We start from the raw sequence: 16565 nt of genomic DNA, 5'->3' as shown, positions 1-16565 counted from the left end.
GATCCCCATGGTCACCAGACCTTACACCCTTTGATTATTGTATGTGGGGAGCTATGAAAGGCACAGTTTACAAAGACAGCTCTTACACCCTCCCTGAACTGAAGGAAGCCATCACAAATTTCATTAGGAACATTTCTCCTATTGATTTGTTGTTTATTTTTCTAGACAAGATAAGATGAGTAGAAGCATGTCTACTGGCACAGGGGTGCCATTTCCACCATTTGTTATAACTTAAATAGGTATCGGAAATGTATTAATGTACAAAGATTCTCAGTATGTACTTATCATCTATGGTAGGTACACAGTGGCTTTTGAGTCACCATGTAAATGGTTTATGCCATAATCCATTAAACATTGTTAGGGATACTACACCATTAAACATACATCTCTATGCTGTCACAAACTCTCTCAACACACTCCTCAATCCATTCAGGGCGGTATCCCCCCTCGACCACCTGATGACCTACTTTAGCTTCCATAGTTCCATCCACTGCTATGTCCATTCCCAAGTAAGTAGTTTACTTCTTCCAGAATCATTCTGTTTAGAGTCACATTCCATCTCTCTCTCTCTCTCTCTCTCTCTCTCTCTCTCTCTCTCTCTCTCTCTCTCTCTCTCTCTCTCTCTCTCTCTCTCTCTCTCTCTCTCTCTCTCTCTCTCAACTTGCTGTCATTACTTTTATTCACATTAGCTCTCAATTTCCTCCTCTCTAACTCTCCCCCAAATTCAGATACCAACTTTTGGAGTTTCTTATTCAAGTCTGCCAACAGAGCTCAATGATCAGCAAATGGCAACAGACCCATCTATCATGCACTCCTTCCCCAACAGACTGCAGACCTGCTCCTCACTTCAAGACCCTCACACTGACTTCCCTCACCACCCCATAAATAAACACTAAACAAACTTAGTGACATGAAGCATCCTTATTGGAGGCCCGCCTTCACGGGGAACCATTCACCGTTATCTTTTAGTCTCACACAAATGCCTTGCTATATTGATAGAAATTCCTCACTGCTTCTAGCTTGCACAAAGCATCTGCATCAAGCCATACATTTTCTCTACATCCTGAAATGATGAATACAAACCCTTCTCTACACTTTTTCTCACAAATTATTCAGAGCAAACACCTGATCCACACATCCTATATCACTCCTGAAGCCTCATTTTTCCTCTCCTCTTTGTGCTTGCCTCCACCATCTCGGTCACCATCTCCCATACAACTTAATAGGTACACTCCACAAACTTATACCTCTGTGATTTGAACATTCGCTTTTGTTCCCCTTGCCTTTATGCAGTGGCACTATGCAGGCATTCCACCAGTCTTCATGCGTCTCAACTTGAGGCATACATACATTGAAATCCTGACTGCCATCCACTTTCTTGAGAATTTCTACATCATTCCTATTCACTCTTAACTGTTTTGCTGCTGCTGCACTTGATCTTACACAAGGTAAGATGAGTCACCTCTTCTCTTAAAGCCAAAATACTTCCTGTGGCTTTCTCACCTTGCATACCTTGACATCCCGAACTTAACTGTTTTGCTACACTTCATCTTACACAAGGTAATCACCTCTTAAAGCCAAAATACTTCTTGTGGCTCTCTCACCTTGCATACCTCGCTATCCCAAACACCCATCATGTACCTTATTCAGCAGTCCTTCAAAATACTCACTGCATCTCCTTTTCACCTCTTCTTAACCTGTTACCACCTGCCTTGTGTTCCTTCAACTGATGTTGCTATTTCCTCCCTTGTTCTGTTCCCACAGTTCCCCTCATTCCATAATATTTTCTATTCATCCTGAAGCTTACTGATACTCTCTCATCCTAAATCTCTTTTTCCCTTCCTCTTGACTACCTGCCGCTTCCTCTTGTAAATCAGATCACTTGTTCTTCCTGGCAAGTAACACCCATGTATCTGTTGTACTGACACCTTTACCATCCTCATACCACCACTCATTTCTCACATGCCCACACCCTGCCTTTCGCACTTTCCACACATATCTCACACTTGTGATCACTGTGTCTGTAAATACCCTTCATTTCTCACCCACTTCCATGGTTTTAGTCATCTGCACCCGCCATTCTTCACCCAGTCTCTCCTGATATCTCATACAAACTTCTTTTTCAGGCTTGCTCACATTCGCCATTCTTTCCCCATCCATATCTTTCCTAAAGCATCTACAACTTTCACCTACGCTTTCACCAAGAAGTAATCGGACATCCCAACAACTGCCCGTTTCAAGCACATATCCATACCAAAGTCTCTTTAACATGCCCATCAGTTTGGACATACTCCAGTGATGCACACTGACCATCAAGCCCTCCTGAACAATGCATGCTTATGTATGCCCCTGTTTTGAACCAGTTATTCCCAGTCACCAGTCCTTTTCCAGCACTCACTCCACAAGCAGTTGACCATTTTCATTTACAGTGGGTTACCCCTCCCCACAATTGTGCCCTTAACTGCCACATCTGATGTAGCTGTCTTTATCCAGAATCTCCGTACACAGGAATGCATGACATGGATAAGGCAAGAGCCCATTGAACAGGCCTCTACAATGACTACTCCTCGTTGAATTTGAATGCCGAAGTTCCAACACACACACACACACACACACACACACACACACCATTTTGTATAGTCCTATGATTCATCCATTATCCTTATAAATGGAGACTGAAGAAAGATAGCAAAGGAAAAGAAAAAAATAGGGCAGGGGCACCATGTGGTACATACAAATATGGGGATGACTTAATAGTGATAGCCTCTAAAGGAAACTTAACATAGGCAACTGATTGAGAATGTGAAGAATACAAACACAGATATACAGTTTACAGTGAAAGAGAAGAATGGTAAGTTCCTACATTTCGATGCATTAATATGGAGATCTGACCAGGGTGTCAAGTTCTCAGTGTGCCATTAACCCTTCATCAAGCATGATTTTTAGTCATTACCTCCCGACCGAAGTCGGAGGTATTCATTTCTTTTTTTTAGGATAATTAGAATATTCTAGTGATGAACGCCTGAGGGCAGAGAACAGAAGCATTGGTCGAGGCATTCAAGAAATTGTGTTACCTTGAGGGTTTATTAAACTGAAGAAATGATAAGTGTTAAAGTACAGTGGAAGTGTTGAAAGCAATACAATGGAAAACGAAGGATATTGAACTGCCCCTAATCGAAAAAAAAGGCTTGGGATTTTGATGGTCATTTATAAAAGACGGGCACAGTGTTACTTCATCATGGGTGAAGACTGGTGATATATATATACTGAGAACAACTAGGATATCTTGATATATGGTATATATTGTGTTGGATGTCCGGCCACGTACTGTGGGGAATATGTGGCGAGGAATATCCGGAAAATCGGTGAACATAAAGCTAATACACATCATCATAGGACATTAAATGCTATTGTTGTCTGCGTAGACAAGTGTGGACACATTAGTTAAGTGACAAGGCATAAAGAAGTTAGCAAACAAATACGAAAGTTATCAGAAGCGGCCCATATGTGTTTAAAAGTTTCCATCTACCGGGATGTCTGGCAGCAAAAATTGCAGTAACGTAATAAGGGGGAAGGTGCAGGAATTGGGAGGTGGGGGGAACTAAGGGCGAACGAGGAACATATAAAGTGTCAAGCGAGGTGAAAATGTGTTGCTAAGAGTATGTATACTCTTGTGTCCGTACATTACGCATTCTCTCTGAGGAAGGGTTTTTTTTTTTTTTTTCAAGCAGAAACTGTATGAGAATAAATCATAAAAGCGGTCACCTGAGTTTACTTAATTTATGTACATATACTCGGATGATTAGTTCTGCTGACAGTTCAAATTTTGATATGAAAAGATTTTTAAGAATTCTTGCGTATTGTTATGGGTTGTTTATATTTCCTAGATTTCCACTTGAAAATAGGTTGTCTGACTTCATTGGTAGAGGAAAACAATAAAAAACAATATTTCCTTATGCACAAACTGGTTCTTGTGTATAAATAAGCAGTAAGTCACTGGGCAGTTGTTATTTGTATATTCCATAATGTATTAGCTAAACAATATGACAAAGGCTCTGAATATTTATGTCATAAAAATCTTCATATCGTGTTTGAATCGTACATTCGTTATGAAATACCTTGATGATCAGGTAATGCTGTATGCGAAATCCTAAACTGCAGAATATTTGGATCACTAAACCATCCATAACAACAATGATAGTAGTAGGAGTTGATCACCCAGCGTCACTAGACACGTTCCCAATAACTGGGTTGAACCCTATAGCAAAGTACAGTTATATCAGCAGTGGTAGGGATTAATGGTATCTATCAACTATAGACTATTTTGTAATCAGTATCAAAGATTGTTTTTTTTTTTTTATAGAGATTTTTAGTTTCTCATGAGATGAACCGCCAGGACGTCTGGTCCGCTGACGTCCAAAACAAATCCCGCTGACCATCTGCATAGTGGGAAAAAAAAAGTGGAAGTTGATTTTTATAACAAAAGATACATGCATCATGGATTATTAATGCTATCTAGAAATCTGTCTATCTATGGTTGTGAAATGATGGTAAACATTCCCACGGAGTTTCACGAGTTTCATTTTTGCTCGAGGTGTATACAGTAGCTTATGGCTACCGCAGTAAGGGATTTATTCAAATTGAAATATTACAAAATGAATGTCATCAGTTTTACAAAGAAACTAATATACATCTTACCAGTAAATAGGAAACTTCTCACAATCTACAATTTTCTTGGGGCAAATTTGCTTATGGCGCTTTGTTTAAGTCTAAGCAGCTTTAATGGCCGTATCCTGACAGTCTTTTCTTAACATGTGTTGTGACATGCTTCTAATAACCATGACACAGTCATAATCGCAGAAAGTTTATTAATAGCTGTCTGTCTACCCATTTTAGCGCCCATAGGCGGCCATGAGCCTCACTGGGTAGCAGCTACGGCTACCATGGCAACCTAATATATATATATATATATATATATATATATATATATATATATATATATATATATATATATACACACACACTAATTCTCCAAGCGAAAATGTAAAGCATCATTATTCTGGCAGGAGGAAGAAAAGTGAAGCAGTGAGCCACAGTGGAGGGGGTCAGGGTTATGTAACATGATGGTTTCTCCATACTGGATGACCTTAGCGATATATTGTGTGAAATCAGTTTGACTCATGAGCACAAAAACTTAATCTTTTAACAAATGTGCATGATTCTGGGCTATAATGATTGCGATGAGATATTTAGAATATGAGAATAGATAAGAGAAATAGTGCCAGGTTTGTTTACATTCGAGTGATTTGTGAGGCGGGAGATACGAGGCGCCATCTGCTCCTGCCTCCCGCCTTCCTGCTACTATGGTTGTGGTTGTACTGTAGTACTTGGTGATGTTGTTCCTGCAGTTTGTCTTGCGGTAAGTAATCAGGTCGTTTGTTTACTTGTTATTGTGATGGACTTGTTTAGTTCGAAAGTTAGACTTGCGTCTCTCTCTCTCTCTCTCTCTCTCTCTCTCTCTCTCTCTCTCTCTCTCTCTCTCTCTCTCTCTCTCTCACACACACACACACACACACACATATACACATCTAGTACCCCTATACACTACTAGTGATGAGTACCTTTCACTCAAAAATAACGAATTAAAATTTTTCTAGAAAATTCATAACCTCTTCATGGTCTGAGACAGGATATGTAGGGTTTATTGGAGTGTCCCAAAGACATTGGTGAGAAAGAATAATGTTAAAAGACATAGAGTAACAAACGAGAATGATATCTGAATAATCATGCCACTGTAGTGTATACGGACGTTCAACAGTTAAGCCAAAGATGATATACAGAAGCACTTGCCAAAGGAGTTTGTAATTTCAAGTTAGATTCTTCAACATAACAAATGTATTGCTTGACTGAGAAAGGTCAAAATATTCAAACCACTGATACGATCTCTACAGTATCAAGTGAAGTCGATCGACCCAATCCATGAAGAAAAACAGTCCTCAGTCGATGGCATCAGCTGCACATCACTCATCTTGATCTATGTGTCCCGGGAACTAGTACCATATGAAACGCAGAGAATTACCTTCACACTTATTGGACTTTTTATATTTGACTTATTATAGAATTCTGATCTAAAGGCATTCAGCTGTTGATAGCCATACATTCTACCTTCATATACGCCCAGTTATCCTGCCATGCAGAGTAGCCTACTACTGTGCTAAAAGTAAAGCGTAGTTGACAACGCTTCCTGGCATTATGGCCTAGGCATACAGTGCAACCACTTTTATTTTCGAAGTATCAAAATATGTGTAGTCGACCAGCCCACCAGAGTATGAGAATCAATCTGGGTCAACACTTTGTCGCTACGCACTTGGTAACTTAGACGAGTCTGAGTCATTCCTTCATTTAAAGTCTTCACTCTTGAATTACATAAGGGTGGTAATTACCCCTCGAGGGTCGCTAACATCGTTAAATGAGCGGACAACTAAACAGGCGGACTTAAGTTTGGGATGAATATACCCTGCGTATAAGAGGCCCAAATGGCAAATAACCTAGAGCTTCGCTGATAGGTAATAGGTTATTTATCCATCATTATGGATGGCAAACGGAGGAGGCAAGCTGCTGATCGCCCGCTTAACTCGCCTTACCCAGTCGTCCTTACATCTCTCTCCCTCCCCCCTCCACCTCCTCCTCCTCCTCCCCCAGACATGTTCCTGGCCTATCACAAATAAGCCTCGCTTAACAAAACAATTCGCCAGTTCTGGGTAATGCGCTAGAAGTATTTGTGTTGCATGCCGCGTCTGCAATGACTCCCATGTTAATCAGAGAAATACTGCTGAGGGAGACTTGAATACAGCAAGGAATCTTAGCTTAGCAATAGTTAACGATTGCATCCTCAAAGTTTCTGAACACTAGTAATCAAAAGTGAGCATTTGATACATTTCTTCCTGGAATATTTCAAATAATATTGGTCTTTCCCGTGAAAATATACTCAAAGCTTTGGCGCTAGTTACCGTGATGAAAAACAAATATCGAAAATCTGGTAGCGTCGTGGCCCCACCCAGCATCTGGCGACGTTGACCTCGAAGTAAACAAGAATCTAAAATTACGTAGTGGACCAGTGACTCGATGCTTAATATATTGTACTTTTGCTGTGTGGAAAGAGAACTTTTGAACTCACTGTATCTACCGTCTTGTACTGCCTCCGGAACCAAAAAGGACAAAAGTAGCCATCACGACTCTGTACTAGAAACAGAAGGGATGAACAAACCGATGTATTCAAGTGGCCGGCAACCGAAGCGGAGGGAGGGAAAAAGGGGAGGCCCACAAAGTATGTTGAGTCCGTCCCCTCAGTTACCTCGCTGTTGGTGTTGTGGCGAGGGCTTGCTGGCAGTACTCGTGGACCCAGTACTCCACAGAGCCGGCAGAGTCTACCCGAGTTGGGGAGAGTTTTAGTAACGTGAGTGACATTAGTGACGTGTGACAGTTACAGGTGTCCGCAGCTGTTAGTCTGGTACCCACAGGCTGACTTGACTTATCAAGGTGAGGACTCTTTCTTTTGGTGTTCCTAAATATATTTCCGCTACATTCGTTAAAAAGTAAGTTTTTCACTTTTCGGAGGTAGATCATCGCAGTGCCTTGTGGGATGATAGGATATGCAAACAATATTTCTAAAACTGATTTCAGTATTTGCTTTCGTTCAAAGATTTTTCAGCGTTACAACTTCTCTATGATAATTTGTGTATATGATTAGATCAGTGTTATAGATACGTACACCGACAACAGAATGAAGTTTCAAACTAATTTCATAGGTTTATGACATTTCCGTGATATTGCGATCAAAAGCTTATATTCAAAAGCTGCTGTTTGAAGTGATTGTATGTTTGTTAAGTGTGGTCGACCTGTTTACTAAAAAGTTTTGATAACAGCAGCTTCAAAAACTTCGCAGCCAACCAAACGACCTACGCTAGAGCGATAGTTGTAGGATTCCGAATATGACTGTCCGAATATGACTGACTTTCCTGGTGGCTGACTGTTTTCAGTTATAGGGATTATTGCGTAAGTTATTATGAACAATGCGTTTAAAGGCGTATCTTAGAAAGACATTGATATGCTCACGATTGTATGGTATTATCTGAAGTAGCAAAATGGCAGATTGCATGTAACAGACTTAATAGCCTCTATTTCAACAGATGATTGTACCACCCGAACGTCATTATCAATGACCACAGAATGATTTAAGTTATTGAGAGTAAGCACCTCCAACCACCCATCATAAGAAGCATAACAGGCGTTAGGTTGGTTTCCGTTCATGATGTTAATGGAAGGGTAAGGGAGATTAAGGGAAAGAAATGAGGGAGAGAGAATGTGGTATGGGAAATGCCGTAACACCAATGGATGAAAGACCTACGTATGTGTTTACGTTACGTCGAGTCGAGAGTGAAAAGCTTCTTTGTCTAGTGGTTATTGAATGATTTGTGTTTTCGAAAGAAGCCTTCAGTCTACTTCCTGGACGTTTAGTTAAGTAAGGCGCAAACTAGTCTCTTCATTCATAAGTGAGCGGATATACAAGTGCGAAGAGATCAACTCAGTGGGTGTGGTCACACTGACCTGTAAAACAAAAGCATCCTTGTCTAACTTCATCCTTGAAAACCGTCCTTACATAACGAGATCTGATGTAAATAAACGTAGTGTTGCCTTTTGGATTCAGTGAATTATATTAGATATACAAAGTATACTTAATGCAAACAGTTATAAAAACCGTATGTAACGTAAAGTGGTCGGCAAGGCTATCCCTCCACAGAGGCTTTAGGGTGTTGGCTATGATTTCCTCCAGTTTAGAAATACATCAACCATGTAGTGACCATTTTTCGAAGGATAATGCAGTCTTGATAGTGATCATTTTGATATGATTTTATGTTTAGTAGTTTTCTTGTATTTTACCTTTATTTTTCACCACAAATTTAAGTCTTGTTAATAGGCTTTCGTTTTCTTTTTCAGTGAATCGTGTCTCACCTGCAAGGATGTCTCTGTATTTTGGTTTGACGCCCTCGTGAGTATAACCTGATAATCATACATAGAATAGCTATATGATAAACAGTAGGCTAGATATTGCCAATGATCTAGCACGGGAATTAGAAATTTACGTAGGATTCATTTTGGTTGTCATTGATTTAATACTTTTCAGTAGAAAACTCGAACTAAACAAACTTTCAAACTGCTTATATTTTTTTTCTTATAGGCGGTATGATTGCCATTTGTAACTTTGCTACCTTGACCATTATATAGATAGTTATTCCCGTGTTGCAAACCACAATGTTTGAAATGTTGTATAGTTTGTGATGGAAGGTTGGGTCTACTTTAAATAAGGTTGAGGTGGGGGAGCGAGGCTAAGCCTACCTATGGGCCAGTGTTGCCAAGCCCTCACCTCTTGGCTGTTTGCCAGTATTAATATACCGCTAAACTGATGCTCACCATACGTTATCATACTATCTCAATATCATCATGATTCACCTCCATAAGTATATGCCATTATTGTTTTGCATGAATATCATTAGGAAATACATCTCCATATAAACATCTTCATGACGAACGACTGTCTGACGAATTTATCCTTCTTGTAATCGGTACAAATAAAGAATTACAATATGCGCTGATTTTTTTTTTCTATCCTTTGTTCACACGCGTCAAGTTCACTCACTGCTCATCTGGATTAATGATGGGAAGTCTAAAGCAGGTAACAATTAGTTAACTAGTAATAATCATAATGGCCCATTTATTTTCTGTTCTTGTTTGGAAATAACGTAATAGGGATGTGACTGAAGGCGGTTATTTGAAAAATATCCGCGAAAGATTCTTTTTTATCACAGGATCTGCAGTGGTGAAGTGAAAAGTCTATAGCCCCATGACACCTTATCTAGGGGCCCCTGCAACTTTAAGACTGCGCTACACTCAGTAGCAGGATGGACTTTGAAACACCGAAAATTCTTTGATGAGAGTGTAGGTCTGGGTCAAATGACTATGATACAGGAATCCAGCAGAATCTCAAAACGATTAAATGGCAAAGAAAACGAGATAGAAAAATTAAGTAAATTATTTCAACTTTGCTGACGCATGGTAACTTATAATCATCGTCGCCTTAATATCTACCTGTATCTTCGTGGCTTAGAAGAAAACTAAATTATGTCATTTAGTTTACCATCAGTGTCTGAGGCAAGAAATATGGTGTTTAGTCATTGTTGCTAGCGGGTCAGCAGACTTGCATTTGGTTGGCTGGCGTACGACCAACCACAACTATAGCCATCCGGTACTTGTGGTACACGCACAACTCGTGTGAATTGTACTTCTGCTTGACATCCACATCTCATTAAGCTAAAGAAGATGAAATATTACGTATAGAAAAAGTTGTGCTCTGTACCTTTACGTCCGCGAACGCTACACCGCAAGACATTAAAGAGCCACGGTAAATTTGGATGCATGGTAAGGTAGAGTATCATATATTTTGCATTTTATCATTTACAGCTTAATGTTTTGTGAATATAATACTCAGTGAAATTTATTCTCTAGCATTTGATACGTATCTTACTGATTTTTTTTTTACCATTTCATTAAGCATGTATGATAAATCGTGGCTAACTTGTGAACGCTCTGCACCAGTGTGTCAAATGGTATTACGTTGACATTGATTTCCGTTATTTTTTTCGTTATGACCATAATGTCTGCTTTTTCTTTATCCTCTAGAATAATTATCGAATTAATGCAAATGTCAGTTTTATGTGAATAAGATCAATTTTAAATCACCAAGTCCAACAGTGTGCTCGGAGAGTTTGAGCTCTCGCCATCTTGAAGCTCAGGGAAATTGAATGCATCAAAGTCAAACCAAACAACCTTACCTGACCCCCAGCCCCGGGGTGGAGGAGAGTTATGGACTCAATAATAAGGTAACGCAGTAGAAAATTAATAAGTATCAGAGCGTTTGACCTACCGATGCCAATATGTGTATCGACTTTGTTGGCAAAATAACAAACGAGGTTAATTTTGAGTCGGACTACATCATTTCCGATTCCTTGGTAAGTTACAACAATGCGTTTGATTCCATGGTGAATTGTGGGCTGAATTCCATGAGTTGATTATAGACGAAATTCTGTCATGTTAAATCCGAGGATTCGTCATGTGCCGGATTATACGTGGAGTTATATACGAGACCTCGGTAAGTCTTATGTTATTCAATAGTATGTCAAAATCCATGGTAACTGTGAGTATAGATATCATGATAATTTACTCATGACTCCATACTAATCTATGTATTACTTTCTAGGACAAGTTACGTCGCAGGTGCCTTGGTGAATTATGTACCAAGTTTCATAAACAAATTATGCATGAGATGCCATAGTGAATTATGTCGTAGAATCCATGGTAAGTTATGCACCAAATTTTGCTTAAATTACGTAATTTCATGATATGCTATGCACGAAGTTCCATGTTAAGTTATATGTAGAGTTAGCGGTGTAATAGCCGTTTAACATTCATTGACAAATTATGCACTAGATTAAGTGTGTTATAAACTCCATTATATGTGTACATGAACAGGGTAAGTTACATGAAAGATATTTGTGATTTCTAATACCGGATTCGCTCTGTTGCAGATTTAGTCATACATTCAGCTTTAAAATTTTGTCTCCATTTCTTTTTTCTATTTACGGTGGCATTTGCTATGTTACGCACATGATCACAAAGTTTATATATATATATATATATATATATATATATATATATATATATATATATATATATATATATATATATATAGGGGCAGGAAATCAAGACGGACGCACGGTTATCCAGTCTAGCAACGTGTTCAGTTCATGGTTAGACTATAATTAGCTCTGGTTAGAGTGAGCGATGTGCATATGCTCTCGTGTTGTTACTCCGACGATGGCTTTCATGCTCCTCACATAATGTGTATTACATTTTTATTTTATACTTTCTTCTTGTACCTAAATTTGCCCTTATAATTACGCTTTTCTTTATTTCTTCTTTTTTGTCGTCATATTTATAGCCTGTTATGTCACTGTGACAACATGCCTTAAGACACACACCCACCCACCTTAAAACAGTCCATTGACTGGCAACCAGACCACCTGGTTAACAGTTACACAGTCCACCTAATGATACCTCACCTTGTTACACCAGTCTACCTTTTACAAGACGCACGTTAAGGCAGGACATCGTGTTATGACGAGTAATTTACATATGACGAACCATCTGAGTATGGCAGTCGCACACGGGTATATATGAGTCCAGACGCCTCGGTATGACACAGCCCACCTGGTCACGGATCACATCCCAGACTTGTCATCACTTCACCTTGTCTTGACAGCTGTCTCGCAGAGATACTCCAGCCGCTTGCCTTATGTGGTGTGGACGATAGTAAACGTATACAGTAAGACAGCCCTCTGAATACCCACGAGAAGTAAACATGGTTAGGTCTTTGGAATATCGCCCGAAAAAGGCTCTGATTGGTGTATCATTTCGGTATATCTCAACCGGTATATATATATATATATATATATATATATATATATATATATATATATATATATATATTGGTTGAGATATACCAAATTGGGTATACCAAATCGATACACCAATCAGCCTTTTTCGGGCGATATTCCAAAGACCTAACCATGTTTACTCCTCGTGGGTATTCAAAGGGCTGTCTTACTGTATACGTTTATTATCGTCCATTGAAATATAGAGAAGTTAATGAAAGAGGGAAAAGAAAAGATAAGGGAAAGTATTTACGAATTTTAGAGGAAGAAAAAACCTATCTTTTAAGATGTGCCAGGTCAAAGTTGTTGGGAAAGATATGAGAGGGAGAGAGTGCCAAAAGTGCGAGGTGCGGAGAAAGAAACAGTTATCAAAACGACCCACCGTCATGTTGCCAACGGCCATACAGTGTGACACATGTGACGCAGCAGCTTGCCGAATATTGCTTGGTTTTGCTGTTGGCGGAGGCACACAAGCAGCCTGCTTTCGGGAGCAAAAACCAAAGTAAAATCTGTGTCCAGAAAGAGAAGCGCTTTTCGGCCAGTTCGAAAAGAGATCACGTGGAGGGGTATAGGTTTGGTGAGAGGAGGAGCATCAGCGGGTGAAGAAATGTTAGAGATATATTTTCACTATTCACAAAGATTTGTTACGTTGAGTTTATAAGTTGTTTTCCCACCTGTAGTATGTAGTACTCTAATGCCTGATGAATGTTCTCTTTACATGTTATGGTCGTGACTATAGGAATCAAGCACTTCTCCACCAGCTGAAGAGTGCCAGCTGCTGAGGTAGAATGTGACATCATCACAGTGCTACAGGCTGGGTCTGTCTGTCTGTCTGTCTCCTGTTTTTGTATCGTGATCGGGTGGCTTCACAGCGGCTGGGTCGAGGATCAAAGGCCCCCCAGTAGAGCCATTTTCGAGCCAGCTATGTATAACTATGTGTGCTGTGCGGGGACGGAGTTTTACGCTCGTGGGGCCCAGCCTCTTGAACCTTAGGTTTTTTTTTTTTTTTTGCTTTTGTATATTTTCTGCACTTGCTGCTTCCTCCGTTTCTTTTTTTTGTGTGTGTGTGTTACATGGTGTGAGTTTAATATTCGTGTTGCCCCGTCTCTTATATTGTATGTGTACTATGTCTTTATTCGTGCACACACACACACACACACACCAGAGTAATCCACGCAATTATTTCTCTACCAGTCTCGAAGGGGAAAGATGAACAGCTGGATTGGCTGTGGGCCGTCTGCCGCTCTCAGGATCCAACCTGGGCGGGCTCAAGCGTGAATCAATATATAAGGTCAGCAGAAGCGCATTTAAGGGGAGAAAAAACAGTTATTTATACATAGACTGTGGCTATCATTCAACCCAGTATTGAGTAATCATCGTATTTCTTTTACCCGAAATATAGCATCACCCTGGACGTAGATGTTGTGCTTCAGTTTGTGAACCATTAAAACCCTCGCGCTACGGTTGTGTTGGTTCGGGTGTAAATTCCGTTTTCATTTCTACTGGAAGTGTTCAGTTCATCGTTTGTTGATGGTGACGTCATACTTTTAAAGAGCATTCGTCATGGCTCTCCACCAATCGCGAGCTTGCAGTTATGACGTCGTGCAAAGCCATTGAAAATGTTATTTACCCCCAGCCAATCAGAGAACACATAAAATTCAAGGTGTGTCACTCCTAATCTCCTCTACTTTACGGGTTTTGTAAGATTTAGAGACATTTACTTAACTAAAGAAACATTTAATTGTTAGAAAATGAGTCGCAAATCATCAGTCGTATAACATATTCTTGGAAAATTATAATAATTTGAGGTAATGAAAATATTGCGGTGGGAAAATAAGTCTGGACCAGGTGGTGGTGTTGTTGGTGGCGTCATTGTGTGTTGCCATGAATAATATTTATGGTACAATATCAAGTAAAAACAACCCAAAATCTTATTCATGGACAGAAAAAGTACAGAGCATCTCAAACGTAAACCTCAATTCAATTGAAGCGTTGTTATTGAGTTTACGTCTTTGGATGGAAAAAGTATTTAATTTATGTAGCAGTTGTCACCTCACTCTTAGGGTGAGGAAGGTCTGGGAGAGCGAGCGGTTGCCTGTAGGGCGGGTGTCACGCAGGGCGGCAGTGCTTGTTCTCTGTGTGTGAGGTGAAGTGAGGAATAGGTTGGTAGAAATATTGAGGGCTCTTTATATCACATATTTTCCCTATTTGTGTTATACTGAACTTAGAGAAGTAGAGAGGAAAGTTCTAGGATAACTTTTGCGTTGACCCGTGATAATTTGGCCGTCTCTATCACGCCATAGGCGCATAACAATTTACTTCTGTAAGTGACACACAAGAGTTCAGAGTGTTCTCTACGAGCCATCCATTGTTGCATACGACTGCGTAGTTGCATGCAAGAAGAATTTTTGCGGCAACCGAGAGCTTGAACTGCAGATGCGAACCTTCAGAGAAAGCACCTGACAATCAGATCTTTTGAGTCCTGTTCTGATTGTAGGAATGTGGTACTGATGGATTGGTCTTGGTACAGGAAAAGTAGGAATGTGGGGTACTGATGGAATGGTCTTGGTACTGGAAAAGTAGGAATGTGTGGTGCTGATGGAATGGTCTTGGTACTGGAAAAGTAGGAATGTGTGGTGCTGATGGAATGGTCTTGGTACTGGAAAAGTAGGAATGTGTGGTGCTGATGGAATGGTCTTGGTACTGGAAAAGTAGGAATGTGTGGTGCTGATGGAATGGTCTTGGTACTGGAAAAGTAGGAATGTGTGGTGCTGATGGAATGGTCTTGGTACTGGAAAAGTAGGAATGTGTGGTGCTGATGGAATGGTCTTGGTACTGGAAAAGTAGGAATGTGTGGTGCTGATGGAATGGTCTTGGTACTGGAAAAGTAGGAATGTGTGGTGCTGATGGAATGGTCTTGGTACTGGAAAAGTTGATATCCCATATATTACCACACACTGAAACTCATGCCATTTGCTATAATGAAGTACAAGACTGCAGACATGAAATTTTAATGTGGGTGATGTTATATGACTGGAGGTTCATTTTAGATGCATGAGTAAGTCTTCATTCAGGACCTATTTTGAAGTAGACATAGCTAGCGGGAGGCACCATTCTTGAACTTTCCACCCGCTCAACGTTCCTCACCTGGACAGCAAAATGATTTCTTCATGGAGTCGTGTGTGCAAATGTATTTTTATGTTTTACCTTTGCTTTTTTATTGAATGATAATTGCCTGTATATTCTTCTTGGGTTACTTCAGTTTAACGCGTAACTGTTTAGTAGACAGTAAATTACATTGTCAGATCCATTGGAAATTTTGGCTTATTTTTACAAATACTGAGGAACAAAGCACACATGAGGGGGGAGGGGGTTGTTATTCCACGTGTGGCGGGGTGGCAATGGGAATAAATAAAGGCAGACAGTATGAATTATGTACATGTGTATATATGTATGTCTGTGTGTGTATATATATGTGCACATTGAGATGTATAGGTATGTATATTTGCGTGTGTGGACGTGTATGTATATACATGTGTATGTGGGTGGGTCGGGCCATTCTTTCGTCTGTTTCCATGCGCTACCTCGCTAACGCGGGAGACAGCGACAAAGCAAAGTAATAATAATAGTAATATATTCCTGGGGATGGTGGAGAAAGAAAGCTGTTCACGTATCCCCTGCGTGTCGTAGAAGGCGACTAAGAATGGCGGGAGCGAACGGCAAGAAACCTTCCAAGGAACAGAGCAAGGAGCCAAGTGAGGAATTTTCCCTCAAAGGTTCTGTCATCTGTTCTTGACGCTTCTTCACTCACGCGTGAAATGGCGAACATGTATAAGAAAATGTATTATTTGTAAGCATTGTTACTTTATGTGTTCATACTTTGGCTTATATGATTTATAGGTATGTCTTGAAATACTGGATAAATTCGGAAAGATCCAGAAATCCTGTAAAGGGCGTCGTTATTATGCCGACTATTTGGCACTGGATCAAATACTAGTTCGCCTACTATTATAAATT

The 16565-nt window shown here is 40.0% G+C and overlaps 1 protein-coding gene across 1 annotated transcript in view; it reads left to right on the top strand.

Moving 5' to 3' along the window:
* The first annotated feature begins 14609 nt into the window (after positions 1 to 14609).
* The window catches only part of LOC139751502 (calpain-A-like), a 244635-nt gene continuing 242679 nt past the window's right edge, over positions 14610 to 16565 (top strand). Inside the window, exon 1 of the mRNA XM_071666965.1 lies at positions 14610 to 14710. The gene's annotated coding sequence lies outside the window, so the exon portion shown is untranslated. The remainder of the gene's footprint in view (positions 14711 to 16565) is intronic.

This window comes from Panulirus ornatus, chromosome 11 (genome assembly GCF_036320965.1).
Source record: "Panulirus ornatus isolate Po-2019 chromosome 11, ASM3632096v1, whole genome shotgun sequence".
NCBI lineage: Eukaryota > Metazoa > Arthropoda > Malacostraca > Decapoda > Palinuridae > Panulirus > Panulirus ornatus.
Note: the sequence above shows the minus strand (reverse complement) of the source record. Positions and strands in the feature narration are given on the sequence as shown.